General features: G+C 33.9%; 11 non-coding genes across 11 annotated transcripts; 6 read left to right on the top strand and 5 right to left on the bottom strand.

Annotated features, from left to right (window-relative positions):
- Positions 1–561: 561 nt before the first annotated feature.
- TRNAQ-CUG (transfer RNA glutamine (anticodon CUG)) lies at positions 562–633 on the top strand. The gene has a single exon. It is a non-coding gene; the product is annotated as a tRNA-Gln (tRNA).
- Positions 634–1459: 826 nt separating this feature from the next.
- TRNAQ-UUG (transfer RNA glutamine (anticodon UUG)) lies at positions 1460–1531 on the bottom strand. The gene has a single exon. It is a non-coding gene; the product is annotated as a tRNA-Gln (tRNA).
- A 1550-nt stretch (positions 1532–3081) lies between these two features.
- On the top strand, positions 3082–3153 carry TRNAQ-CUG (transfer RNA glutamine (anticodon CUG)). Its single transcript has one exon. It is a non-coding gene; the product is annotated as a tRNA-Gln (tRNA).
- An 826-nt stretch (positions 3154–3979) lies between these two features.
- TRNAQ-UUG (transfer RNA glutamine (anticodon UUG)) lies at positions 3980–4051 on the bottom strand. The gene has a single exon. It is a non-coding gene; the product is annotated as a tRNA-Gln (tRNA).
- A 1550-nt stretch (positions 4052–5601) lies between these two features.
- Positions 5602–5673, top strand: TRNAQ-CUG (transfer RNA glutamine (anticodon CUG)). Its single transcript has one exon. It is a non-coding gene; the product is annotated as a tRNA-Gln (tRNA).
- An 826-nt stretch (positions 5674–6499) lies between these two features.
- On the bottom strand, positions 6500–6571 carry TRNAQ-UUG (transfer RNA glutamine (anticodon UUG)). The gene has a single exon. It is a non-coding gene; the product is annotated as a tRNA-Gln (tRNA).
- A 1550-nt stretch (positions 6572–8121) lies between these two features.
- Positions 8122–8193, top strand: TRNAQ-CUG (transfer RNA glutamine (anticodon CUG)). Its single transcript has one exon. It is a non-coding gene; the product is annotated as a tRNA-Gln (tRNA).
- An 825-nt stretch (positions 8194–9018) lies between these two features.
- On the bottom strand, positions 9019–9090 carry TRNAQ-UUG (transfer RNA glutamine (anticodon UUG)). The gene has a single exon. It is a non-coding gene; the product is annotated as a tRNA-Gln (tRNA).
- A 1550-nt stretch (positions 9091–10640) lies between these two features.
- Positions 10641–10712, top strand: TRNAQ-CUG (transfer RNA glutamine (anticodon CUG)). Its single transcript has one exon. It is a non-coding gene; the product is annotated as a tRNA-Gln (tRNA).
- An 826-nt stretch (positions 10713–11538) lies between these two features.
- On the bottom strand, positions 11539–11610 carry TRNAQ-UUG (transfer RNA glutamine (anticodon UUG)). Its single transcript has one exon. It is a non-coding gene; the product is annotated as a tRNA-Gln (tRNA).
- Positions 11611–13160: 1550 nt separating this feature from the next.
- TRNAQ-CUG (transfer RNA glutamine (anticodon CUG)) lies at positions 13161–13232 on the top strand. The gene has a single exon. It is a non-coding gene; the product is annotated as a tRNA-Gln (tRNA).
- Positions 13233–13693: the final 461 nt, after the last annotated feature.

Here is a 13693-nt window from a genome sequence, read left to right as displayed (position 1 = left end):
GAAAAACAGGATAGGATTTCTTAATGTCACACTATTTTGTGTAGGAATGTGATGTAAACGTATTATAATGTTTGTATTTCTGTAACTTGTTCAAGCTGATGGACGTTTTGAAAGGAATCAATAATTGTCTCTTTCAACCTACTGGTGTTGGATTTGAGCTATCAATAAACAAAGGTGACAGAAATAGAAAAGGTCAAGAGTAATAAAATAGTACCCCCAAGATTTGGACTGGTACCTTTGCATGCAAAGTCCAACGTGCCAATCATTGCTCTTTGGCGCATCCCATGTGAGAGACAAAGAAATGGGTGTATTAGTTTGGAAATGTAAAATGTTTTAATATGTTACAGTCAAAGATGATCATTATGATATAACTTGCCTATCCTGATAAACGTTTGCATATTTAACACTGTTAAGGAGAATGTATCTGAACAGAATCAAATCACATTATAGCTCTTTACACTATGAGCATTCAACAGAGATATCGTTTCATCAATGTAAGAAATGCCCCCGCACTAATGCGCTCTCTTTTGTCTCAATGGAAAAATTACTCATGTATGGGAGGGTTCCATGGTGTAATGGTTAGCACTCTGGACTCTGAATCCCGCGATCCGAGTTCAAATCTCGGTGGGACCTGCTTGAATTATGAGATTTACTATTTCACCCATTTCTTAGAATTTGGTCTTGGAAAAACATAACGTCAATGTTTTATACTGATACTTATCAACGTATAAGTATGCATCTATTTATACATAGCTATATCCGTCTAGATAGCGATAAGACTATATAAAGAAATCAATTATTCATAAACATATGTATTGAAGCTGAAAACTAAAAACTGTTGTTTCCCATCCACAATTTAAACGTTAGGTTCATTTCCTCTCTCATCTATATGACCAGTAATGAGATAGTTAATTTTTGCTGATTTCTTATATGACAACATGCTTGACTTACACAGTGCATTTAATTGTGAATTTCTTTGAAAGAGAAATTCAGATTATTACCTTTGACACGTCTTTCGAAAGATTTTACTTTATGGTTATGGATTTACTTTAGAAAATCAGAGTGTAAATATATGTGTGTCTGAATTTCACGATTGTTATTCAAAACGTCATATCTTCTGTCCCCATAATACACAATTTGATTCCTCAAGTTTTGTTTTAATGAAGGATTTCCAATTAAAAAGTTCCATCTTCCCCTTATCAATAACAGTAAGATTTAAGAAAGTAATATCTTGCATCAGCCCCCTGTGATGAGTTTGAGAAAACAGAGTCAGCTCGCAAAATGTCTCATTATTTTGAGCCATTTAATTTCCATGTTTTCTAAAAGTTCTATCATTTGCTCACATCGAAAAGACTTTCAGAATACAATCAATAAATTAATGTTTCACTCTACCCGTGTTAGATTTGTGATATTTATGAATACACTTGACAGAAAAAGATTTGATCAACAGTCATGAAAGTGGTCCCACCGAGATTTGAACTCGGATCCTTGGATTCAAAGTCCAAAGTGCTAACCATTACAACATGGAACCTCCCATGTGACAAGGGAGCAAATTGCTGCAGCAATGTGAACATTTCAAAGTTTTTAATGTTCTACAGTCAAAGACCAACAGAATGTTATTACTTTTCTATTCTGTTCAACTTTTGCATATTGAACTATGTTAGGGAAGGATGTTGCCCAGAGGACTCAAGTAACGCTATCACTCTGTTGAACAGTACTTTTTATGTGAGATACGATTTTTCAATAAAATATAAGATTCCCCCGTGAATGCAATCTCTTCTCTCAAAATGAAAAGCTCAACCTGGTACAGGTGGTTTGATGGTATCATGCTTAGCACTCTAGACTCTGAAAACCGGGATCTGAGTACAAATCACAGTGGGACTTATCTAAACTTTACGATTTTCTTTTTCCATTCAGTTCTTAGAATTATTAATTGGAAAAACATCTCATTTACTTATAAACTTGTACATATCCACTTTACACGTATGTATCTCCCTATATCTTGCTATATGTCTCTGTATATTTATAGGACAACATAAACACATACATTATAAAAATGCATATAATTAGTAGAGGTGAAAATAATGAAAAGTTGTTGCCTCTCCACATTTGAAACATGAGCTTCTTCTCCTTACTCTTCTATATGTCATGAAATTGAGATAGTCACTTTTTACTCAATTTTGATCTAACAATATAGTTGATTTATACAAAGCATATCATATGATTTGTGAATAATCTTAAAAGAGAAAATTAGATCAGTACCTGTGAGGCCTCCAAGCAAAAGCTTATGTTTCACGATTGCAGATCGACTGTTGAAAATCAGCATGAAAAACGTTTTATTTCACAATTTCCATACTAATATACAAAAACATTTGTACTATCTGAATGATACCGTCATTGTGGTTCTCTAGGTTTGATTTAAGAACACTTCTCTTTCAAAATGTGCTAAATTCGCCTTATCAATAGCGCAGAAAGCTTCAAAAAGGGATGCTGGGAATCAGGCCTCTGAAATGCATTTCAGAAAAACAGGATAGGATTTCTTAATGTCACACTATTTTGTGTAGGAATGTGATGTAAACGTATTATAATGTTTGTATTTCTGTAACTTGTTCAAGCTGATGGACGTTTTGAAAGGAATCAATAATTGTCTCTTTCAACCTACTGGTGTTGGATTTGAGCTATCAATAAACAAAGGTGACAGAAATAGAAAAGGTCAAGAGTAATAAAATAGTACCCCCAAGATTTGGACTGGTACCTTTGCATGCAAAGTCCAACGTGCCAATCATTGCTCTTTGGCGCATCCCATGTGAGAGACAAAGAAATGGGTGTATTAGTTTGGAAATGTAAAATGTTTTAATATGTTACAGTCAAAGATGATCATTATGATATAACTTGCCTATCCTGATAAACGTTTGCATATTTAACACTGTTAAGGAGAATGTATCTGAACAGAATCAAATCACATTATAGCTCTTTACACTATGAGCATTCAACAGAGATATCGTTTCATCAATGTAAGAAATGCCCCCGCACTAATGCGCTCTCTTTTGTCTCAATGGAAAAATTACTCATGTATGGGAGGGTTCCATGGTGTAATGGTTAGCACTCTGGACTCTGAATCCCGCGATCCGAGTTCAAATCTCGGTGGGACCTGCTTGAATTATGAGATTTACTATTTCACCCATTTCTTAGAATTTGGTCTTGGAAAAACATAACGTCAATGTTTTATACTGATACTTATCAACGTATAAGTATGCATCTATTTATACATAGCTATATCCGTCTAGATAGCGATAAGACTATATAAAGAAATCAATTATTCATAAACATATGTATTGAAGCTGAAAACTAAAAACTGTTGTTTCCCATCCACAATTTAAACGTTAGGTTCATTTCCTCTCTCATCTATATGACCAGTAATGAGATAGTTAATTTTTGCTGATTTCTTATATGACAACATGCTTGACTTACACAGTGCATTTAATTGTGAATTTCTTTGAAAGAGAAATTCAGATTATTACCTTTGACACGTCTTTCGAAAGATTTTACTTTATGGTTATGGATTTACTTTAGAAAATCAGAGTGTAAATATATGTGTGTCTGAATTTCACGATTGTTATTCAAAACGTCATATCTTCTGTCCCCATAATACACAATTTGATTCCTCAAGTTTTGTTTTAATGAAGGATTTCCAATTAAAAAGTTCCATCTTCCCCTTATCAATAACAGTAAGATTTAAGAAAGTAATATCTTGCATCAGCCCCCTGTGATGAGTTTGAGAAAACAGAGTCAGCTCGCAAAATGTCTCATTATTTTGAGCCATTTAATTTCCATGTTTTCTAAAAGTTCTATCATTTGCTCACATCGAATAGACTTTCAGAATACAATCAATAAATTAATGTTTCACTCTACCCGTGTTAGATTTGTGATATTTATGAATACACTTGACAGAAAAAGATTTGATCAACAGTCATGAAAGTGGTCCCACCGAGATTTGAACACGGATCCTTGGATTCAAAGTCCAAAGTGCTAACCATTACACCATGGAACCTCCCATGTGACAAGGGAGCAAATTGCTGCAGCAATGTGAACATTTCAAAGTTTTTAATGTTCTACAGTCAAAGACCAACAGAATGTTATTACTTTTCTATTCTGTTCAACTTTTGCATATTGAACTATGTTAGGGAAGGATGTTGCCCAGAGGACTCAAGTAACGCTATCACTCTGTTGAACAGTACTTTTTATGTGAGATACGATTTTGCAATAAAATATAAGATTCCCCCGTGAATGCAATCTCTTCTCTCAAAATGAAAAGCTCAACCTGGTACAGGTGGTTTGATGGTATCATGCTTAGCACTCTAGACTCTGAAAACCGGGATCTGAGTACAAATCACAGTGGGACTTATCTAAACTTTACGATTTTCTTTTTCCATTCAGTTCTTAGAATTATTAATTGGAAAAACATCTCATTTACTTATAAACTTGTACATATCCACTTTACACGTATGTATCTCCCTATATCTTGCTATATGTCTCTGTATATTTATAGGACAACATAAACACATACATTATAAAAATGCATATAATTAGTAGAGGTGAAAATAATGAAAAGTTGTTGCCTCTCCACATTTGAAACATGAGCTTCTTCTCCTTACTCTTCTATATGTCATGAAATTGAGATAGTCACTTTTTACTCAATTTTGATCTAACAATATAGTTGATTTATACAAAGCATATCATATGATTTGTGAATAATCTTAAAAGAGAAAATTAGATCAGTACCTGTGAGGCCTCCAAGCAAAAGCTTATGTTTCACGATTGCAGATCGACTGTTGAAAATCAGCATGAAAAACGTTTTATTTCACAATTTCCATACTAATATACAAAAACATTTGTACTATCTGAATGATACCGTCATTGTGGTTCTCTAGGTTTGATTTAAGAACACTTCTCTTTCAAAATGTGCTAAATTCGCCTTATCAATAGCGCAGAAAGCTTCAAAAAGGGATGCTGGGAATCAGGCCTCTGAAATGCATTTCAGAAAAACAGGATAGGATTTCTTAATGTCACACTATTTTGTGTAGGAATGTGATGTAAACGTATTATAATGTTTGTATTTCTGTAACTTGTTCAAGCTGATGGACGTTTTGAAAGGAATCAATAATTGTCTCTTTCAACCTACTGGTGTTGGATTTGAGCTATCAATAAACAAAGGTGACAGAAATAGAAAAGGTCAAGAGTAATAAAATAGTACCCCCAAGATTTGGACTGGTACCTTTGCATGCAAAGTCCAACGTGCCAATCATTGCTCTTTGGCGCATCCCATGTGAGAGACAAAGAAATGGGTGTATTAGTTTGGAAATGTAAAATGTTTTAATATGTTACAGTCAAAGATGATCATTATGATATAACTTGCCTATCCTGATAAACGTTTGCATATTTAACACTGTTAAGGAGAATGTATCTGAACAGAATCAAATCACATTATAGCTCTTTACACTATGAGCATTCAACAGAGATATCGTTTCATCAATGTAAGAAATGCCCCCGCACTAATGCGCTCTCTTTTGTCTCAATGGAAAAATTACTCATGTATGGGAGGGTTCCATGGTGTAATGGTTAGCACTCTGGACTCTGAATCCCGCGATCCGAGTTCAAATCTCGGTGGGACCTGCTTGAATTATGAGATTTACTATTTCACCCATTTCTTAGAATTTGGTCTTGGAAAAACATAACGTCAATGTTTTATACTGATACTTATCAACGTATAAGTATGCATCTATTTATACATAGCTATATCCGTCTAGATAGCGATAAGACTATATAAAGAAATCAATTATTCATAAACATATGTATTGAAGCTGAAAACTAAAAACTGTTGTTTCCCATCCACAATTTAAACGTTAGGTTCATTTCCTCTCTCATCTATATGACCAGTAATGAGATAGTTAATTTTTGCTGATTTCTTATATGACAACATGCTTGACTTACACAGTGCATTTAATTGTGAATTTCTTTGAAAGAGAAATTCAGATTATTACCTTTGACACGTCTTTCGAAAGATTTTACTTTATGGTTATGGATTTACTTTAGAAAATCAGAGTGTAAATATATGTGTGTCTGAATTTCACGATTGTTATTCAAAACGTCATATCTTCTGTCCCCATAATACACAATTTGATTCCTCAAGTTTTGTTTTAATGAAGGATTTCCAATTAAAAAGTTCCATCTTCCCCTTATCAATAACAGTAAGATTTAAGAAAGTAATATCTTGCATCAGCCCCCTGTGATGAGTTTGAGAAAACAGAGTCAGCTCGCAAAATGTCTCATTATTTTGAGCCATTTAATTTCCATGTTTTCTAAAAGTTCTATCATTTGCTCACATCGAATAGACTTTCAGAATACAATCAATAAATTAATGTTTCACTCTACCCGTGTTAGATTTGTGATATTTATGAATACACTTGACAGAAAAAGATTTGATCAACAGTCATGAAAGTGGTCCCACCGAGATTTGAACTCGGATCCTTGGATTCAAAGTCCAAAGTGCTAACCATTACAACATGGAACCTCCCATGTGACAAGGGAGCAAATTGCTGCAGCAATGTGAACATTTCAAAGTTTTTAATGTTCTACAGTCAAAGACCAACAGAATGTTATTACTTTTCTATTCTGTTCAACTTTTGCATATTGAACTATGTTAGGGAAGGATGTTGCCCAGAGGACTCAAGTAACGCTATCACTCTGTTGAACAGTACTTTTTATGTGAGATACGATTTTTCAATAAAATATAAGATTCCCCCGTGAATGCAATCTCTTCTCTCAAAATGAAAAGCTCAACCTGGTACAGGTGGTTTGATGGTATCATGCTTAGCACTCTAGACTCTGAAAACCGGGATCTGAGTACAAATCACAGTGGGACTTATCTAAACTTTACGATTTTCTTTTTCCATTCAGTTCTTAGAATTATTAATTGGAAAAACATCTCATTTACTTATAAACTTGTACATATCCACTTTACACGTATGTATCTCCCTATATCTTGCTATATGTCTCTGTATATTTATAGGACAACATAAACACATACATTATAAAAATGCATATAATTAGTAGAGGTGAAAATAATGAAAAGTTGTTGCCTCTCCACATTTGAAACATGAGCTTCTTCTCCTTACTCTTCTATATGTCATGAAATTGAGATAGTCACGTTTTACTCAATTTTGATCTAACAATATAGTTGATTTATACAAAGCATATCATATGATTTGTGAATAATCTTAAAAGAGAAAATTAGATCAGTACCTGTGAGGCCTCCAAGCAAAAGCTTATGTTTCACGATTGCAGATCGACTGTTGAAAATCAGCATGAAAAACGTTTTATTTCACAATTTCCATACTAATATACAAAAACATTTGTACTATCTGAATGATACCGTCATTGTGGTTCTCTAGGTTTGATTTAAGAACACTTCTCTTTCAAAATGTGCTAAATTCGCCTTATCAATAGCGCAGAAAGCTTCAAAAAGGGATGCTGGGAATCAGGCCTCTGAAATGCATTTCAGAAAAACAGGATAGGATTTCTTAATGTCACACTATTTTGTGTAGGAATGTGATGTAAACGTATTATAATGTTTGTATTTCTGTAACTTGTTCAAGCTGATGGACGTTTTGAAAGGAATCAATAATTGTCTCTTTCAACCTACTGGTGTTGGATTTGAGCTATCAATAAACAAAGGTGACAGAAATAGAAAAGGTCAAGAGTAATAAAATAGTACCCCCAAGATTTGGACTGGTACCTTTGCATGCAAAGTCCAACGTGCCAATCATTGCTCTTTGGCGCATCCCATGTGAGAGACAAAGAAATGGGTGTATTAGTTTGGAAATGTAAAATGTTTTAATATGTTACAGTCAAAGATGATCATTATGATATAACTTGCCTATCCTGATAAACGTTTGCATATTTAACACTGTTAAGGAGAATGTATCTGAACAGAATCAAATCACATTATAGCTCTTTACACTATGAGCATTCAACAGAGATATCGTTTCATCAATGTAAGAAATGCCCCCGCACTAATGCGCTCTCTTTTGTCTCAATGGAAAAATTACTCATGTATGGGAGGGTTCCATGGTGTAATGGTTAGCACTCTGGACTCTGAATCCTGCGATCCGAGTTCAAATCTCGGTGGGACCTGCTTGAATTATGAGATTTACTATTTCACCCATTTCTTAGAATTTGGTCTTGGAAAAACATAACGTCAATGTTTTATACTGATACTTATCAACGTATAAGTATGCATCTATTTATACATAGCTATATCCGTCTAGATAGCGATAAGACTATATAAAGAAATCAATTATTCATAAACATATGTATTGAAGCTGAAAACTAAAAACTGTTGTTTCCCATCCACAATTTAAACGTTAGGTTCATTTCCTCTCTCATCTATATGACCAGTAATGAGATAGTTAATTTTTGCTGATTTCTTATATGACAACATGCTTGACTTACACAGTGCATTTAATTGTGAATTTCTTTGAAAGAGAAATTCAGATTATTACCTTTGACACGTCTTTCGAAAGATTTTACTTTATGGTTATGGATTTACTTTAGAAAATCAGAGTGTAAATATATGTGTGTCTGAATTTCACGATTGTTATTAAAACGTCATATCTTCTGTCCCCATAATACACAATTTGATTCCTCAAGTTTTGTTTTAATGAAGGATTTCCAATTAAAAAGTTCCATCTTCCCCTTATCAATAACAGTAAGATTTAAGAAAGTAATATCTTGCATCAGCCCCCTGTGATGAGTTTGAGAAAACAGAGTCAGCTCGCAAAATGTCTCATTATTTTGAGCCATTTAATTTCCATGTTTTCTAAAAGTTCTATCATTTGCTCACATCGAATAGACTTTCAGAATACAATCAATAAATTAATGTTTCACTCTACCCGTGTTAGATTTGTGATATTTATGAATACACTTGACAGAAAAAGATTTGATCAACAGTCATGAAAGTGGTCCCACCGAGATTTGAACACGGATCCTTGGATTCAAAGTCCAAAGTGCTAACCATTACACCATGGAACCTCCCATGTGACAAGGGAGCAAATTGCTGCAGCAATGTGAACATTTCAAAGTTTTTAATGTTCTACAGTCAAAGACCAACAGAATGTTATTACTTTTCTATTCTGTTCAACTTTTGCATATTGAACTATGTTAGGGAAGGATGTTGCCCAGAGGACTCAAGTAACGCTATCACTCTGTTGAACAGTACTTTTTATGTGAGATACGATTTTGCAATAAAATATAAGATTCCCCCGTGAATGCAATCTCTTCTCTCAAAATGAAAAGCTCAACCTGGTACAGGTGGTTTGATGGTATCATGCTTAGCACTCTAGACTCTGAAAACCGGGATCTGAGTACAAATCACAGTGGGACTTATCTAAACTTTACGATTTTCTTTTTCCATTCAGTTCTTAGAATTATTAATTGGAAAAACATCTCATTTACTTATAAACTTGTACATATCCACTTTACACGTATGTATCTCCCTATATCTTGCTATATGTCTCTGTATATTTATAGGACAACATAAACACATACATTATAAAAATGCATATAATTAGTAGAGGTGAAAATAATGAAAAGTTGTTGCCTCTCCACATTTGAAACATGAGCTTCTTCTCCTTACTCTTCTATATGTCATGAAATTGAGATAGTCACTTTTTACTCAATTTTGATCTAACAATATAGTTGATTTATACAAAGCATATCATATGATTTGTGAATAATCTTAAAAGAGAAAATTAGATCAGTACCTGTGAGGCCTCCAAGCAAAAGCTTATGTTTCACGATTGCAGATCGACTGTTGAAAATCAGCATGAAAAACGTTTTATTTCACAATTTCCATACTAATATACAAAAACATTTGTACTATCTGAATGATACCGTCATTGTGGTTCTCTAGGTTTGATTTAAGAACACTTCTCTTTCAAAATGTGCTAAATTCGCCTTATCAATAGCGCAGAAAGCTTCAAAAAGGGATGCTGGGAATCAGGCCTCTGAAATGCATTTCAGAAAAACAGGATAGGATTTCTTAATGTCACACTATTTTGTGTAGGAATGTGATGTAAACGTATTATAATGTTTGTATTTCTGTAACTTGTTCAAGCTGATGGACGTTTTGAAAGGAATCAATAATTGTCTCTTTCAACCTACTGGTGTTGGATTTGAGCTATCAATAAACAAAGGTGACAGAAATAGAAAAGGTCAAGAGTAATAAAATAGTACCCCCAAGATTTGGACTGGTACCTTTGCATGCAAAGTCCAACGTGCCAATCATTGCTCTTTGGCGCATCCCATGTGAGAGACAAAGAAATGGGTGTATTAGTTTGGAAATGTAAAATGTTTTAATATGTTACAGTCAAAGATGATCATTATGATATAACTTGCCTATCCTGATAAACGTTTGCATATTTAACACTGTTAAGGAGAATGTATCTGAACAGAATCAAATCACATTATAGCTCTTTACACTATGAGCATTCAACAGAGATATCGTTTCATCAATGTAAGAAATGCCCCCGCACTAATGCGCTCTCTTTTGTCTCAATGGAAAAATGACTCATGTATGGGAGGGTTCCATGGTGTAATGGTTAGCACTCTGGACTCTGAATCCCGCGATCCGAGTTCAAATCTCGGTGGGACCTGCTTGAATTATGAGATTTACTATTTCACCCATTTCTTAGAATTTGGTCTTGGAAAAACATAACGTCAATGTTTTATACTGATACTTATCAACGTATAAGTATGCATCTATTTATACATAGCTATATCCGTCTAGATAGCGATAAGACTATATAAAGAAATCAATTATTCATAAACATATGTATTGAAGCTGAAAACTAAAAACTGTTGTTTCCCATCCACAATTTAAACGTTAGGTTCATTTCCTCTCTCATCTATATGACCAGTAATGAGATAGTTAATTTTTGCTGATTTCTTATATGACAACATGCTTGACTTACACAGTGCATTTAATTGTGAATTTCTTTGAAAGAGAAATTCAGATTATTACCTTTGACACGTCTTTCGAAAGATTTTACTTTATGGTTATGGATTTACTTTAGAAAATCAGAGTGTAAATATATGTGTGTCTGAATTTCACGATTGTTATTCAAAACGTCATATCTTCTGTCCCCATAATACACAATTTGATTCTTCAAGTTTTGTTTTAATGAAGGATTTCCAATTAAAAAGTTCCATCTTCCCCTTATCAATAACAGTAAGATTTAAGAAAGTAATATCTTGCATCAGCCCCCTGTGATGAGTTTGAGAAAACAGAGTCAGCTCGCAAAATGTCTCATTATTTTGAGCCATTTAATTTCCATGTTTTCTAAAAGTTCTATCATTTGCTCACATCGAATAGACTTTCAGAATACAATCAATAAATTAATGTTTCACTCTACCCGTGTTAGATTTGTGATATTTATGAATACACTTGACAGAAAAAGATTTGATCAACAGTCATGAAAGTGGTCCCACCGAGATTTGAACACGGATCCTTGGATTCAAAGTCCAAAGTGCTAACCATTACACCATGGAACCTCCCATGTGACAAGGGAGCAAATTGCTGCAGCAATGTGAACATTTCAAAGTTTTTAATGTTCTACAGTCAAAGACCAACAGAATGTTATTACTTTTCTATTCTGTTCAACTTTTGCATATTGAACTATGTTAGGGAAGGATGTTGCCCAGAGGACTCAAGTAACGCTATCACTCTGTTGAACAGTACTTTTTATGTGAGATACGATTTTGCAATAAAATATAAGATTCCCCCGTGAATGCAATCTCTTCTCTCAAAATGAAAAGCTCAACCTGGTACAGGTGGTTTGATGGTATCATGCTTAGCACTCTAGACTCTGAAAACCGGGATCTGAGTACAAATCACAGTGGGACTTATCTAAACTTTACGATTTTCTTTTTCCATTCAGTTCTTAGAATTATTAATTGGAAAAACATCTCATTTACTTATAAACTTGTACATATCCACTTTACACGTATGTATCTCCCTATATCTTGCTATATGTCTCTGTATATTTATAGGACAACATAAACACATACATTATAAAAATGCATATAATTAGTAGAGGTGAAAATAATGAAAAGTTGTTGCCTCTCCACATTTGAAACATGAGCTTCTTCTCCTTACTCTTCTATATGTCATGAAATTGAGATAGTCACTTTTTACTCAATTTTGATCTAACAATATAGTTGATTTATACAAAGCATATCATATGATTTGTGAATAATCTTAAAAGAGAAAATTAGATCAGTACCTGTGAGGCCTCCAAGCAAAAGCTTATGTTTCACGATTGCAGATCGACTGTTGAAAATCAGCATGAAAAACGTTTTATTTCACAATTTCCATACTAATATACAAAAACATTTGTACTATCTGAATGATACCGTCATTGTGGTTCTCTAGGTTTGATTTAAGAACACTTCTCTTTCAAAATGTGCTAAATTCGCCTTATCAATAGCGCAGAAAGCTTCAAAAAGGGATGCTGGGAATCAGGCCTCTGAAATGCATTTCAGAAAAACAGGATAGGATTTCTTAATGTCACACTATTTTGTGTAGGAATGTGATGTAAACGTATTATAATGTTTGTATTTCTGTAACTTGTTCAAGCTGATGGACGTTTTGAAAGGAATCAATAATTGTCTCTTTCAACCTACTGGTGTTGGATTTGAGCTATCAATAAACAAAGGTGACAGAAATAGAAAAGGTCAAGAGTAATAAAATAGTACCCCCAAGATTTGGACTGGTACCTTTGCATGCAAAGTCCAACGTGCCAATCATTGCTCTTTGGCGCATCCCATGTGAGAGACAAAGAAATGGGTGTATTAGTTTGGAAATGTAAAATGTTTTAATATGTTACAGTCAAAGATGATCATTATGATATAACTTGCCTATCCTGATAAACGTTTGCATATTTAACACTGTTAAGGAGAATGTATCTGAACAGAATCAAATCACATTATAGCTCTTTACACTATGAGCATTCAACAGAGATATCGTTTCATCAATGTAAGAAATGCCCCCGCACTAATGCGCTCTCTTTTGTCTCAATGGAAAAATGACTCATGTATGGGAGGGTTCCATGGTGTAATGGTTAGCACTCTGGACTCTGAATCCCGCGATCCGAGTTCAAATCTCGGTGGGACCTGCTTGAATTATGAGATTTACTATTTCACCCATTTCTTAGAATTTGGTCTTGGAAAAACATAACGTCAATGTTTTATACTGATACTTATCAACGTATAAGTATGCATCTATTTATACATAGCTATATCCGTCTAGATAGCGATAAGACTATATAAAGAAATCAATTATTCATAAACATATGTATTGAAGCTGAAAACTAAAAACTGTTGTTTCCCATCCACAATTTAAACGTTAGGTTCATTTCCTCTCTCATCTATATGACCAGTAATGAGATAGTTAATTTTTGCTGATTTCTTATATGACAACATGCTTGACTTACACAGTGCATTTAATTGTGAATTTCTTTGAAAGAGAAATTCAGATTATTACCTTTGACACGTCTTTCGAAAGATTTTACTTTATGGTTATGGATTTACTTTAGAAAATCAGAGTGTAAATATATGTGTGTCTGAATTTCACGAT

This window comes from Lissotriton helveticus, chromosome 4_1 (assembly GCF_964261635.1).
Source record: "Lissotriton helveticus chromosome 4_1, aLisHel1.1, whole genome shotgun sequence".
NCBI classification, from domain to species: Eukaryota; Metazoa; Chordata; class Amphibia; order Caudata; family Salamandridae; genus Lissotriton; species Lissotriton helveticus.
Note: the sequence above shows the minus strand (reverse complement) of the source record. Positions and strands in the feature narration are given on the sequence as shown.